Source organism: Mytilus californianus, unplaced genomic scaffold (assembly GCF_021869535.1).
Source record: "Mytilus californianus isolate M0D057914Y unplaced genomic scaffold, xbMytCali1.0.p SCAF_19, whole genome shotgun sequence".
Classification (NCBI taxonomy): Eukaryota; Metazoa; Mollusca; class Bivalvia; order Mytilida; family Mytilidae; genus Mytilus; species Mytilus californianus.
Window position 1 is genome coordinate 5,059,368 of NW_026262667.1, and position 13,745 is coordinate 5,073,112.

A 13,745-nucleotide genomic window follows, 5' to 3' on the forward strand; every position below is an offset into this window, starting at 1 on the left:
AGATGGTGACGTTCCCTTGTCACCATCTTACGGTGTTTATATATCTCAACTTGTACGATTCGCTCGTGTATGTAACAATGTTTTAGATTTTAACGAGAGAAATTTATGTATTACTGAAAAATTATTACACCAGGGTTTTCGATATCACAAACTAGTCAAAACATTTACTAAATTTTATCATCGGTATAAGGACATCATTCGTAAATATAGCTCAACATGCAGACTTCTTATACGTTCAGGTATTTCACATCCAATTTTTTATGGAAATATTCTTTATAAAGCACAAAAATGTCAGTATTCACCTCTGAAACTAACAAAACCTTTAAATAGACTTATTAAGAAGGGATATAGTTACGATACTGTTGTCAGGTCATTAAAGATTGCATATTTTGGCGTTAATATTGATTCACTTATAGGGTCTTTGCATCGGCACTAAACACATTTATTTAAAAACCAGTTGTTGGCATGACACGGGTTATGTTCTTCTCATATATGTTATGATGGTATGATACTAAACCCCTAACGGGAAGGATTGTGCCTGATATTCATATGATGAAGACATAATCTTTCAATCAGTTTAATTGAAGTCTGGAGCTGGCATGTCAGTTAACTGCTAGTAGTCTGTTGTTATTTATGTATTATTGTCATTTTGTTTATTTTCTTTGGTTACATCTTCTGACATCAGACTCGGACTTCTCTTGAACTGAATTTTAATGTGCGTATTGTTATGCGTTTACTTTTCTACATTGGCTAGAGGTATAGGGGGAGGGTTGAGATCTCATAAACATGTTTAACCCCGCCGCATTTTTGCGCCTGTCCCAAGTCAGGAGCCTCTAGCCTTTGTTAGTCTTGTGTTATTTTTAATTTTAGTTTCTTGTGTACAATTTGGAGTTTAGTATGGCGTTCATTATCACTGAACTAGTATATATATTTGTTTAGGGGCCAGCTGAAGGGCGCCTCCGGGTGCGGGAATTTCTCGCTGCATTGAAGACCTGTTGGTGGCCTTCTGCTGTTGTCTGTTCTGTGGTCGGGTTGTTGTCTCTTTGACACATTCCCCATTTCCATTCTCAATTTTATTTTAAAAAATACAATAGTATAACTGGACATTCAAATGTATGGTTATAATCTCTAAGTCTTTTGCTTGATAGTATAAATGTTTGATTTTGGGATAAAGTATAGCACCCAGTGAATGGTATTCCAATGTGGGCTAAATGTGTCTCTCTTATTGTAAATTTACCCCTTGACTGTTATTAATCAGTGTACAGCAAAACTTCTTTATGACACAACAAAACACATCCTGCAGATAGTTAGATGATATATCATTTATTCTAAATATGCAAATAAAATTGCTCCACCTCAAATCATTCTTACTTAAATAAACAAAAATAGTGACCAATGTCCTATGTAGCTCACCTTGGTCAGAAAATCCAAGTGAGCCTTTTCCATCACCTGGTTCGTCGTCTTGTATTATTAACTTTTTAAAAATCTTCTCTGAAATTACTGAAGCTAATGTAACCAAACATCATCTGAAGATTCCTAAAGACATCATGTTTTTAAATAGTATCCGGGGATTTTATCCATCAACATACAGGGCCGTTATTCCTATAAAAAACACGGGCAGTATTGTTGTTAGTTTATATCTCGAAAATAATAAGAGATGGAGAAAAATGTGTCACTTTTCAACAATCAGAATGAAATTATCTACCAATGTTTCTATTGGTTCAGAATTTTCAAGTCACTTGGCCGGATTATTCACTACTAGAAGGTTTTCGTGAACATGGAAGAAAACGTATGTTGATGATCATCCCCAAAAAGTTAGTTTAACCCCTGTGTACATTACATGAACATGGAATAGCCCCAATCTTATCACATTACTTATCTACATGCTGTGGGGCCCTGTTTAAACTTTTTTTAAAAATAATGTCACACTATGAATGCATGATTTCAATCACTTTCTGGTACCACAGTAAAAATTTCAACTAATATGTCTTCGCATTTAAGAAAATAAACTTACCCAGAAGTAAATCTGAGTTTTGAGACCAAAGTTGTCGCTGGCATCAATTTCCATCAATTGTTTAAAAATACAATAAGTGAAAAAAAGAATGTCTTTTAATGACTGAAATGTCATCTTTTTAACTTTCTTTTTTCGGTGGGGGGGGGGGGGGGGGGGATTACACCTACTTGCTGTACGAAAGATGGCTACAACTGTTGCTGAATGATTTAATGTTGAATATTTTTGTAAGGAAAGAGATTCAGGCTCCTGTGAGCCTCTAGTTCTGAAAGTGATATAAAATTTTTCATGGTAATCTCCATAACCAAAAAGGGATGCAAAAATATAGTGATTTATTGTTGGAGAATTTAATAAAAAATGATGGTATTTGTTTCAAGCTTTATTAAGGTAATATCGTTTTAAAGCAAACAAGTTAAGGAATTTTTCATAAAATTTTCTTTGGATTAATAGACTTATTGATAAAGGTTATGGTTATGCTGTTGTTCAATCATTATGTCTGGTATATCAATTGACTTATTCATTATTTTGAAACAATACTAAAATATATTTTAAGTTTTCCTGCATTGAAATTTTCTTAGTTTGTTCTGGGCATTGATCAAGACTATGTCTTTCTGAACTGTTTATCAGGTTGCTATAAATATACTCTTTGAAGAACAGCAACCGATATTAGACATGATTTCTGATCAGCAGGTTAACTCTTTTTAGCTTGCTCTCAGTTACTAAAGCATTCTTTGATACAGCATTATATATTTTTTATTGTTTATCATTATTTTGTTGATCTTGTACCTTTTGTTATCCACTGATTGACATAAGGGGTTAGGTTGAGATAAAACAAGTTTAACCCTGCCACATATTCATGTGACACATTAAGCAATTAACAGAAATTACCATAAATTTTGAACTTTAGAACAGACCATACTTAACACCAACAAGAATCCTCTGAGAAAATAAATATGCAAAAACAAACAACAATGAACAAGAAATGATTGTAACAGGATGCTGGTACGAAGTCTCCCAAACATAGTCCAAAATAGATTCTCCAATTTTTAATTTTTTTTTAGTGTAAAATGAAAAAAAAAAATGTTCAAGGTCAAAGGTCATGGTCATAATTGACAATTGACCTTTTGACCTTTAAGTAGGCCATATGTTCTTATGGTCATTACTAAAGACCCCATGTGCCTATCACTAACTGTTCTTAAGTTATAATCATTTGAACATTTAAAAAAATAAAATCCCATAGGGTTCTATAGTAAACCCCTACCTTCTTTTGGCCCCTCAAAGTACTCCTTTATTGACCCCAATGCACACACAAAACCCTGATTGCACCACAAGACATGTTAGTCTAGCATATTGTGGAATCTTAAGTAAATTTGACTGTCGTTTTTGGAGAACAGCTGCGGCGGAAGGAGAAGAAAAAGAAGTGAGAATAATAATAATAATAACTAGAGGCTCTCAAGAGCCTGTGTTGCTCACCTGTATTTACTGATGCTTTGGAAATCATGTAAAATAAGGTTTAAATCATAATTAATTGTATTAGATATTAGATATTATAATGATATCTAAGATAATAACAAAAAACTGAAAATTTTTTGTAAAATTACTAACTCAGGGGCAGCAACCCAACAACGGGTTGTCAGATTCGTCTGAAAATTTCAGGGCAGATAAATCTAAATCTGATGAATATTTTTGCCACCTGTCAGATTTGCTCTAAATGCTTATGTTTCAGAGATATAAACCAAAAACTGCATTTTACCCCTATGTTCTATTTTTAACCAAGTTGGCCATGATGGTTGGAAGGCGGGGTCATCGGACAAATTTTTTAAACTAGATACCCTAATAATGATTATGGCCAAGTATGGTTAAATTTGTCTCAGTAGTTTCACAGAAGAAGATTTTTGTAAAAGATTACAAAAATTTACAAAAAATTGTTAAAAATTGACTATTAAGGGCAATAACTCCTAAAGGGGTCGACTGACAATTTTGGTCATCACAATTTATTTGTAGATCTTACTTTGCTGAACATTATTGCTGTTTACAGTTTATCTCTATCTATAATAATATTCAAGATAATAACCAAAAACTGCAAAATTTCCTTAAAATTACAAATTCAGGGGCAGAAACCCAACAACGGGTTGTCAGATTTGTCTGAAATTTCAGGGCAGATAGATCTTGACCTGATAATCAGTTTTACCCTATGTCAGATTTACTCTAAATGCTTTGGTTTCAGAGATACAAGCCAAAATCTACATTTTACCCCTATGTTTTATTTTTAGCCATGGCGGCCAGCTTGGTTGGTTGGCGGGGTCATCGGACACATTTTTTAAACTAGATATCCTAATGATGATTGTGGCCAAGTTTGTTTAAATTTGGCCCAGTGGTTTCAGAGGAGAAGATTTTTGTAATAAAATGCTCCGCAGGGCGCAGCTTGATACGACCGCAGAGGTCGAACCCTGAACAGTTGGGGGAAGTATGGACACAACATTCAAGCTTGATACAGCTTTGCATTTGGATTGTGATTAAATATTTGATACAGCATAGGTTTCTAACACAGAATGAATGTGGTCTAAGAACTTAAAAATTTTAAATTGGACATTCACCTATTATGGTCCAATATCCAAAATCTAAATACATGGTTAGATTCAGCATATCAAAGAACCCCAAGAATTCAATTTTTGATGAAATCAAACAAAGTTTAATTTTGGACCCTTTTGACCTCAATGTGGACAAAGTTGATAACGGGGCCCAAAAATCAAAAATCTAAATACATGGTTAGATTCAGCATATCAAAGAACCCCATATATTCAATTTTTGTTGAAATCAAACAAAGTTTAATTTTGGACCCCGATTTGGACCAACTTGAAAACTGGGCCCATAATCAAAAATCTAAATACATGTTTAGATTCAGCATATCAAAGAACCCTAAGAATTCAATTTTTGTTTAAATCAAACTAAGTTTAATTTTGGACCTTAATGTAGACCAATTTGAAAACAGAACCAAAAATTAAGAATCTAAATACACGGTTAGATTCGGCATATCAAAGAACCCCAATAATTCAATTTTTGTTGAAATCAAACAAAGTTTAATTTTGGACCCTTTTGACCTCAATGTGGACAAAGTTGATAATAGGGCCCAAAAATCAAAAATCTAAATACATGGTTAGATTCAGCATATCAAAGAACCCCATATATTCAATTTTTGTTGAAATCAAACAAAGTTTAATTTTGGACCCCGATTTGGACCAACTTGAAAACTGGGCCCATAATCAAAAATCTAAATACATGTTTAGATTCAGCATATCAAAGAACCCTAAGAATTTAATTTTTGTTAAAATCAAACTAAGTTTAATTTTGGACCCTTTGGACCTTAATGTAGACCAATTTGAAAACAGAACCAAAATTTAAGAATCTAAATACACGGTTAGATTCGGCATATCAAAGAACCCCAATAATTCAATTTTTGATGAAATCATACAAAGTTTAATTTTGGACCCTTTGGACCTCAATGTGGACCAATTTAAAAACGGGGCCCAAAATCCAAAAACTAAATACACGGTTAGATTCAGCATATTAAAGAACCCCATGAAATCAAGAATAAAACCCCATTGAAATTGGTCAAGAAATAAGCAATTTATAGGAAGTATCTTCTTTTGCACAATCCTGTGCTATTAAATATTTCTTGCTATTGCGCAATACTGTACAATTGACAATTTCTTGCTATTGTGCAATACTGTGCAATTGAAAATTTCTTGCTATTGCACAATACTTATTATATAATAATTTACACATCCTGTTTGGTGTGTATCTCCTACCATATCATTATTATTTGATTTTAAATATAAATCAGAAATAACCAACTTAAAATGAAAAATTTTAAAAGAAACAAAAAAGGAAAAAAAGAAAAAAAAGGAAAAAAAAATAAATCCCCCCCTAAATTTTTTGAACCCCCATTATGATTCATCACCCCCAAACTCAATCCCAGCCTTCCCTTTGTGGTATGGTACCTTGCAGTACAATTTCAGAGAGATCCATACACTTGAACACAAGTTATTGTCTGGAAACTAGAAAAAAATGTGTTTTTAGGCCCCTTTTTGGCCCCAAATTCCTAAATGTTTAGGGCAATTACCCCCAAACTCAAACCCAGCTTTCCCTTTGTGATATGGAACCTTGTAGTACAATTTCAGAAAGATCCATACACTTACACACAAGTTATTGTCATGAAACTAGAAAAATGCTTGTTTTTTGCCCCTTTTTTGGCCCCTAATTCCTAAAATTTGGAGGCAATTACCCCCAAAATCAATCCCAGCATTCCTTTAGTGATATGGAACCTTGTGGTACAATGTCAGAGAGATCCATACACTAACACACAAGTTATGTCTGGAAGTTACAAAAATGCTTATTTTTGGCCCCTTTTTGGCCCCTAATTCCTTTACTGTTATTACCATAACCCCCAAAATCAATCCCAACCTTCCTTTTGTGGTATTGAACCTTGTGGTAAAATTTCATAAAGATCCATTCACTTAAACTAAAGTTAGAGTGCGAAAACCAATGTGTCTTCGGACGACGACGACGACGACGACGACGCCAACGTCATACCAATATACGACCACAAAAATTTTTTTGCGGTCGTATAAAAACTGCAAAATTCCTTAAAATTACTAAATCGGGGGCAGCAACCCAACAACGGGGTGTCTGATTTGTCAATAAATTTCCAGGCAGATAGATCTTGACCTGATAAACAATTTTACCCCATGTCAGATTTGCTCTAAATGCTTAGGTTTCAGAGATATAAGCCAAAATCTACATTTTACCCCTATGTTCTATTTTTAGCCATGGTGGCCATCTTGGTTAGTTGGCCGGGTCATCGCACACATTTTTTTAAACTAGATACCCCAATGATGATTGTGGCCAAGTTTGGTTAAATTTGGCTCAGTAGTTTCAGAGGAGGAGATTTTGTAAAAGTTTATGGACAACCGACGACAGACGCCAAGTGATGAGAAAAGCTCACTTGGCCCAGGTGAGCTAAAAATAGGCACGTAAACTCTGAGATTACTATATAATAATACTATGCTTTGGGGTAGACATCAACCTGAACCATTGATCTTTTGATTCTTAAACCTTCACCCCAGCCACACAAACACACACACAGTCGATGCCTAATGCAGAAGTTCTGTTCTGTTCATACTATCGTAACAATATTCAAGAAATTCATATTTTCTTGTATCCTCTACTGTAAAATCCCTACCTGCTTAGGAATTTGAATTAATGTGGTCATTACACACATATCTGAGATTACTGGACGATAGTTGATTGATTTATTGCTAAACATCCAGTGGCAAATAGTTTTGCATGATCAGGACAAAAACAAATTTACGATACTAGTAAATACAACAGTTAGCCACTAGGTCCTGTAATAGGGGTCGTCCAGGATGAAGGTCTGAACTTTTGAAAATGCCATTGGAAAATTAGGGTTTATTGATCGTTATTGGATAGGGACAGATATTTTGCCTTTCAGCAGACCCCTCAAAGAGTTGTTGCAAGTGTTATTAGCGTGCAGAGAGCGAGGCTAAAATTTGTTTGGACTATTTTAAGCTTAAGGCCCACAGAGGGTCAAGGGAAACGATTTTCAACTTTTTCAAACAAATCTTTTAACTCATTGGGGAAAAATTGGTTAAACAAATCTAAAATTTCTGAACTTTTATGAATAACTTTCAGATCCAGTTTCATACACAAAGTCAATGATACACTTATTCAAAGTCAAGTCAACGTTTTTTTTCTGCCAATAAAATCAGTTATACTCTCATCAACTTCAACATTGAGGTGTGGGTGGGTATGAAGAAGGGATAGATTAGAAAGTCGCTCATCTCCGATCTCAATTAGGACTTGATGCGTCGCATCGCACTGAAGGATCTTTCACTAGTTGCCTATGAAACGGGCATTGTCAATAAAATCAAAATAATCCTATGCACCGAAGGGTACAGATCGGTGTTTGAATACGGACGGGCACCGTATAAATAATAATACGCATTAGAATTACAATGTGTATTTCTTTTTTTATTCCAAAGGGGTATATAATTGGCAAATTTATGTATAGGCACGTGCCTAGTCGAGCCTTAGGTAGCTACACCACTGAATGTGGCAGCCAAGCAATGCATTTACTAAAAATGAGTGCAAATGATTGGCATAAAAGACTAACATTGTTAGACATAATGAATAATATACAGAATTCAATATTTCACAAGGAACAAACATGGAATTAAGGAAAACTGGGTAGCAACGTTCAAGTGCAGTGGCGTAGCTACTATTGACGCAACGACGCACTTGCGTGCACAAACAAACAGGCAAAAAAAAAGTTTTGAAAGACTTTTTTTTGAAAGAATGATTGTGAAAGAGTGTGAGAGTGAGGGAGTATCGATAAATACAATTTATTCATCGATACTTATAAGAATACCCAAACTTTTCCATATTTTATCATCAGTTACATCAGTTCATATACCATCTTCTAAACAAATTTAAAGACCGATTGACTGGTTAATTCAGAGGAAATGTTTCTCGCCCACCTTCTAATTCCACAGAATGTTAAAGAGTTAAAACGCGAAGATCAGTTGCGTATATATATCACGCCAATGAGCCTCTCGAGATCCAAAGATATGTTGCTCGTTGAAAGATACCAGATCAATTATATGAAACATTGGAAACGACAAACAAAGAACTGCATTCTAATGTATACTGTAGATTTCTTCTTACGATGCCACCAACAACTGCAACTGAAACGGGTTAAAACCTATCTTAGATATACAATGGGACAATAATGGCTATCTTCTCTAATACTATTGCACATTCATGCTGATTTTGAAATTGATTTGAAAAGAAGTTGTTGACATATTTTATAATACCAAACAAAGAAAAATGTTGCTTGCTTAAATGAAACCAGTAAATTGTTGTTATTTGCAAATCACTTATCAGTTAACAAGATAAAAACCAGATGTTGAACTCTAAGACGTCTTTTATTATTTTTGTGTGTCTTTTGGTTGCTGTCTTATATATACACCACAATTTCGTTAATTCACATTGAAAAAAATTGGAGGATACCGATTTCAAAAATTCGTTTCACATCGCTTCATGATTATGTGCTTTACCCAAGATGAAGTCAGGAAGTCACTCTATCTTTATAATTTTGTCATTTTTTGAAATTTGGTGTCAATGACGGATCTTTTATAGTCTCTGCAAATTGTATTCACAACTGTGTTGCTCTGGCCGGTTTAGAGCTTGATATATATTATTTAGACACTTGTCCATTGTTGGAGGACGTTTGTTAATATCGTTTGACGTTTTTTTTTATCTATGTTGATAAAATGCTGTCTCGCTTGCGTGTAACCATTTCATTTTATTCCCATTTATCGGTATGTCAAGCAAACTTGAATAATTGGATTGTTTTGAGTCCGCATGATTTGTTCTTCAGACTCCTTTTCCTCGTACTAATCAATCTTAAAAATGCATAACTATTGGTTTTATTTGTACACCTTTTCTGTATTGACTTGTTCATAATCAGCTGACTGCTTTGGTGTCGTCATAGCGGCCAAAAACCAGCAATGATCGGGCCTATGACTAAGCCAATGTATTATCTATTTCATAATATTATGTTACAGCCTACATATATTACAAAATTGTTTGCATCACTCTTTGAAGGTCGATTGTCTCCGTCGAGTTCTCTAGCATATTCAATAGGCAAATTAGTAGAGCAGCATTATACTGGTTTATAAACAAATTGTAGTCACTGAATCAGTCCAACACTCATGTCCGTTTATCGAGGTATAACTGGACCCTGTCATTACATATAATTCTAAAGAAAATTAGACAGAACAGATAAATTTCCAACAACAAAATTCTTCTTTGTGCTTACTTAATTCTCTGAGCTTCAGGCGGGCTTCGCCCCCTGCCCCCTACCAGAGCTTTGCCTTGGACCCACTGGGGGCCTTCAGCGGCCCCTGTCTCTTATCGACAGATTCTGCGTGCACTGCACACAGAACCTGGCTACGCCACTGAAGTGCCCGGTATATGGTTTAGCAACACCCAGCGGCATTGGGTTTTGTAACCACGCGTGTTAAACAATCAATATCCTAGAAGTATACTGAGCCAGGGATAACTTCTTATATAGATATAGGAAGATGTGGTATGAGTGCCAATGAGACAACTCTCCATCCAAGTTAAAAATTTATAAAAGTAAACCATTATAGGACAAGGTACGGCCTTCAACACGTAACATTGGCTCACACCGAACAGCAAGCTATAAAGGGCCCCAAAAAATTACTAGTGTAAAACCATTCAAACCGGAAAAACCAACGGTCTAATCTATATTAAAACGAGAAACACGTATGAACTACATAAACAGACGACAACTACTGTAATCAGATTCCTGACTTAGGACAGGTGCAAACATTTGCAGCGGGATTAAACGTTTTAATGGTACCAAACCTTCTCCCTTTTCTGAAACAATAGTATAACATCACAACATAGAAAAACACACTATAAAATATCAATTGGAAGGCTTAACTCAATCAAAAAACGTAAATTAACACATAATGAACAAATAAATTTGACCTGTGACACCTGAATGCAAATACACAGTTAATAAAAAATTACAAGGGATAAATAATTAAAGTCAAAAGTAAATAAACAGGTTTAAACAAAGTTAAAGTATGATATCACTGTTATATCTATTTACAGGCTAGTGATACAGTAGTTTCACTACTTAGACCATTCAGCCACCGAGGCCCCATTATGGCAGATCCAGGGGAGGGTTGCTGGGGTTGGAACCCCCCTTTTTTTAACGATCAATGCATTTGAGGTCATATAGTTCTCTTACTTTAGATTGCCTTAACTAAATGGTATGAAAGTTATAATACACAATACTTATTACCACAAAACTCAGTTCAAGTACAAATTTGGGTAGCATCACTTTTACCATTCTTCATGATCAGTTATGTCCCTTTATGCCAATATGTTTTTTCAGTAAAAAACAAATCTAAACAGTGGGGTCAAAATATTGTCCCTAGAAACTGATGAGTATAATAGTACCAGGTAAAATATGAAATTTATGAATATTAGTCCAATAGTCCATGTAGAATATGGAAAATGAATAAAAAAAATTATATCTTGAAGTTACTCCTGAATATCAAATGGCAATTGTTCATAAAACATGTAAACCATAATGCCAAAGAAGTATAAGACCTATGTCTTCTTTTTGTTTGTGACAATGCAAACATTCTGTAGCCAATGTCAATGAATTAAGACTGAGATGTAGGGTTAAATAATTTCCACGAAGACAAGAAATACCAATGCTAATCATTCTTATACAATTTTATACCAAAACTACCATTCATTGACTAAAATTTATAAGCGGTTCCCTCTAAACTGGATAAAGCACAAACTTGAACCTATATTAATTACATTTTTCTGATACTAACTTTTCATAGATTATGAACTATGATGAGGGAACAGTACAATGTAATTTCCATAGAAATGAGATGAGCAAATGCTTATAGCATGTATAGGATTGCATACCAATATATTTAACAGAAAAATTTCGATCTGATCTGGAAATTTGAGTGATAATACAAGAACGCAAATGTTTCTATTTCTATTCAATAACTGGTCGTCTCCTGTGTAACAACTTTTTATATGAAGAATCTGCAGATGGTTTGTTGCAAAGCAAATTTTATTGCCACCACCACCTATCTTTCGTCCATAGCTAGTTCCTCCCCTCTCCAACAATTTTTACAAAATTTTTAGAAGCTACTTAAGTTATTTACATCTATTAACATTTTATATCATCTTGAATATGCATTAAACATTTGCCACATTACAGTAAACAAGCAATGTCTAAGCTGATGCATAGCTGAAGATATGGTATGGGTTTTGCTCATTGTTGAAAGCCATAGTAACATACCATTGCTTAAATCTGCAATATTTGGACTCTCAGGGATAGTTGTCTCATTGGCAATCATAGTACCACATCTTTTTTATTTATGACTATTGATAAAAATCAACCGATCAAGTCTCCTACCTGTAAACTTTGATTAAATCTTCTGTGATGAATGACCTCTCCTTTATATCAATTTCAAAATTCATAACTGCTTCTCCTTATGTCATTGGCTCTCTTCAAATATCCTTTCTATGCATTTAACCATGAAGATTCTTGAAATTTCCTGCAAAACATAAAAACATGTCAATTAGGATAAATAAATAGGCATATTATTTTTAGAATATTTGTACAAAACTGAGTAGTTTTGGTAGTATAATAAAAATCTGACCCTGCAATATCAATAATCAGTACAAAGAAAGATAACTCTGTTCATTTAAGATGACAATATCAACGAGATGGCTCTAGGGAGTGTGTTGGTTTGTACAAACTTGTCATATAACATGTATAAGGGCAATCACGATTTTGGCAAAATTTGACATATTTGTAGATCTTGTCTTGCTGATCATTTTTGCTATTAAAGTGGCTTTCCATCTATAATAGTTAAATGTAAAATATTATTATTGTTTTCCAGAAAAGGAAAACAAATGATAAAAGTCATCATTAAACAGTCAATAATTCTAATAATGAGTAGTTTTTAATTTCGTTAAAGTTTGACTTGTTTGTAGATATTGTCTTGTTGATCATTTTTGCAATTTGAAGTTTCTTTAAGCTGTAATGTTTCCAGGGGCGGATCCAGCAATTACATACGGGGGGGGGGGGGGGGGGGGGGATCCCAACCCAGGATAAAAAGGGGGAGGGGGTTTTCAACCATATGTCCCCATTCATTTACATTAAATGTCAAAAAAAGGGGGGTCCAATACATAATTACTTTTAATTTTTTTGGCAATAACCGAGATATTCAAATATTGTTTGGCATAAATTCTTATAAAATGATTATTTAGACTTATCGGATTGAACCAATAATTTATAAATATGTGCTTTTGTGTTTCATAATAATCATTCATTTGAACCTTTTATTCTGAAATCATTCATTTTGACCATTCATACAAAATCATTAATGTAATACATTAATTCATATCAGTATATTAGAAGGCATGTGAGGTATTAATTATGGAACACTGACCTTATTTGAAAAAAAATCAAAGATGTCCACCAAATTTGAATAAAATTATATAAGGAACAGCACAGCTCCAATCAGTTCAAAATATAAGTCTGACTAAACAAAAGAATTTCCCTCCTAAATAGACACATGACTTAATGAACCAATTATCATAAAGGAGATAGAGTTTTCATAGCACAAACTAGTTAAACCTAGAGAGTAAACTAATACTCAATGGATCAACATTCACTGAGCCATGAAGAAAGAAGTCTTACAATAAATAAAACCACTGATGCATGACTAGAAACTACTCATTAATTACTTAGAATTAAATTTACTAAAATCTGATGTAAAATATAAAAATATCAAAGTATGATACACAAAATAACAGTATCCAAATTAACATACTACATGTAGTTGTAACAGTGGTTTGATTCCGCCAGTGTACTTTATCCGGAGGAAGAAAATCCCCAGTGATTTTTATCCACCAACAAAAAGTCACTAGGTTTTTCTATCCGGGTCCAGTGTAAAACATCCACCAGTCATTATAAGGTTCTAAAAAGGGTTTTTTGAAGGGGAAATATATATTAAATGTGGCTTAATAGTTTTTTAGTGTATTTGAAACTTGCATAGCTGATTTATATAAAAAGCGG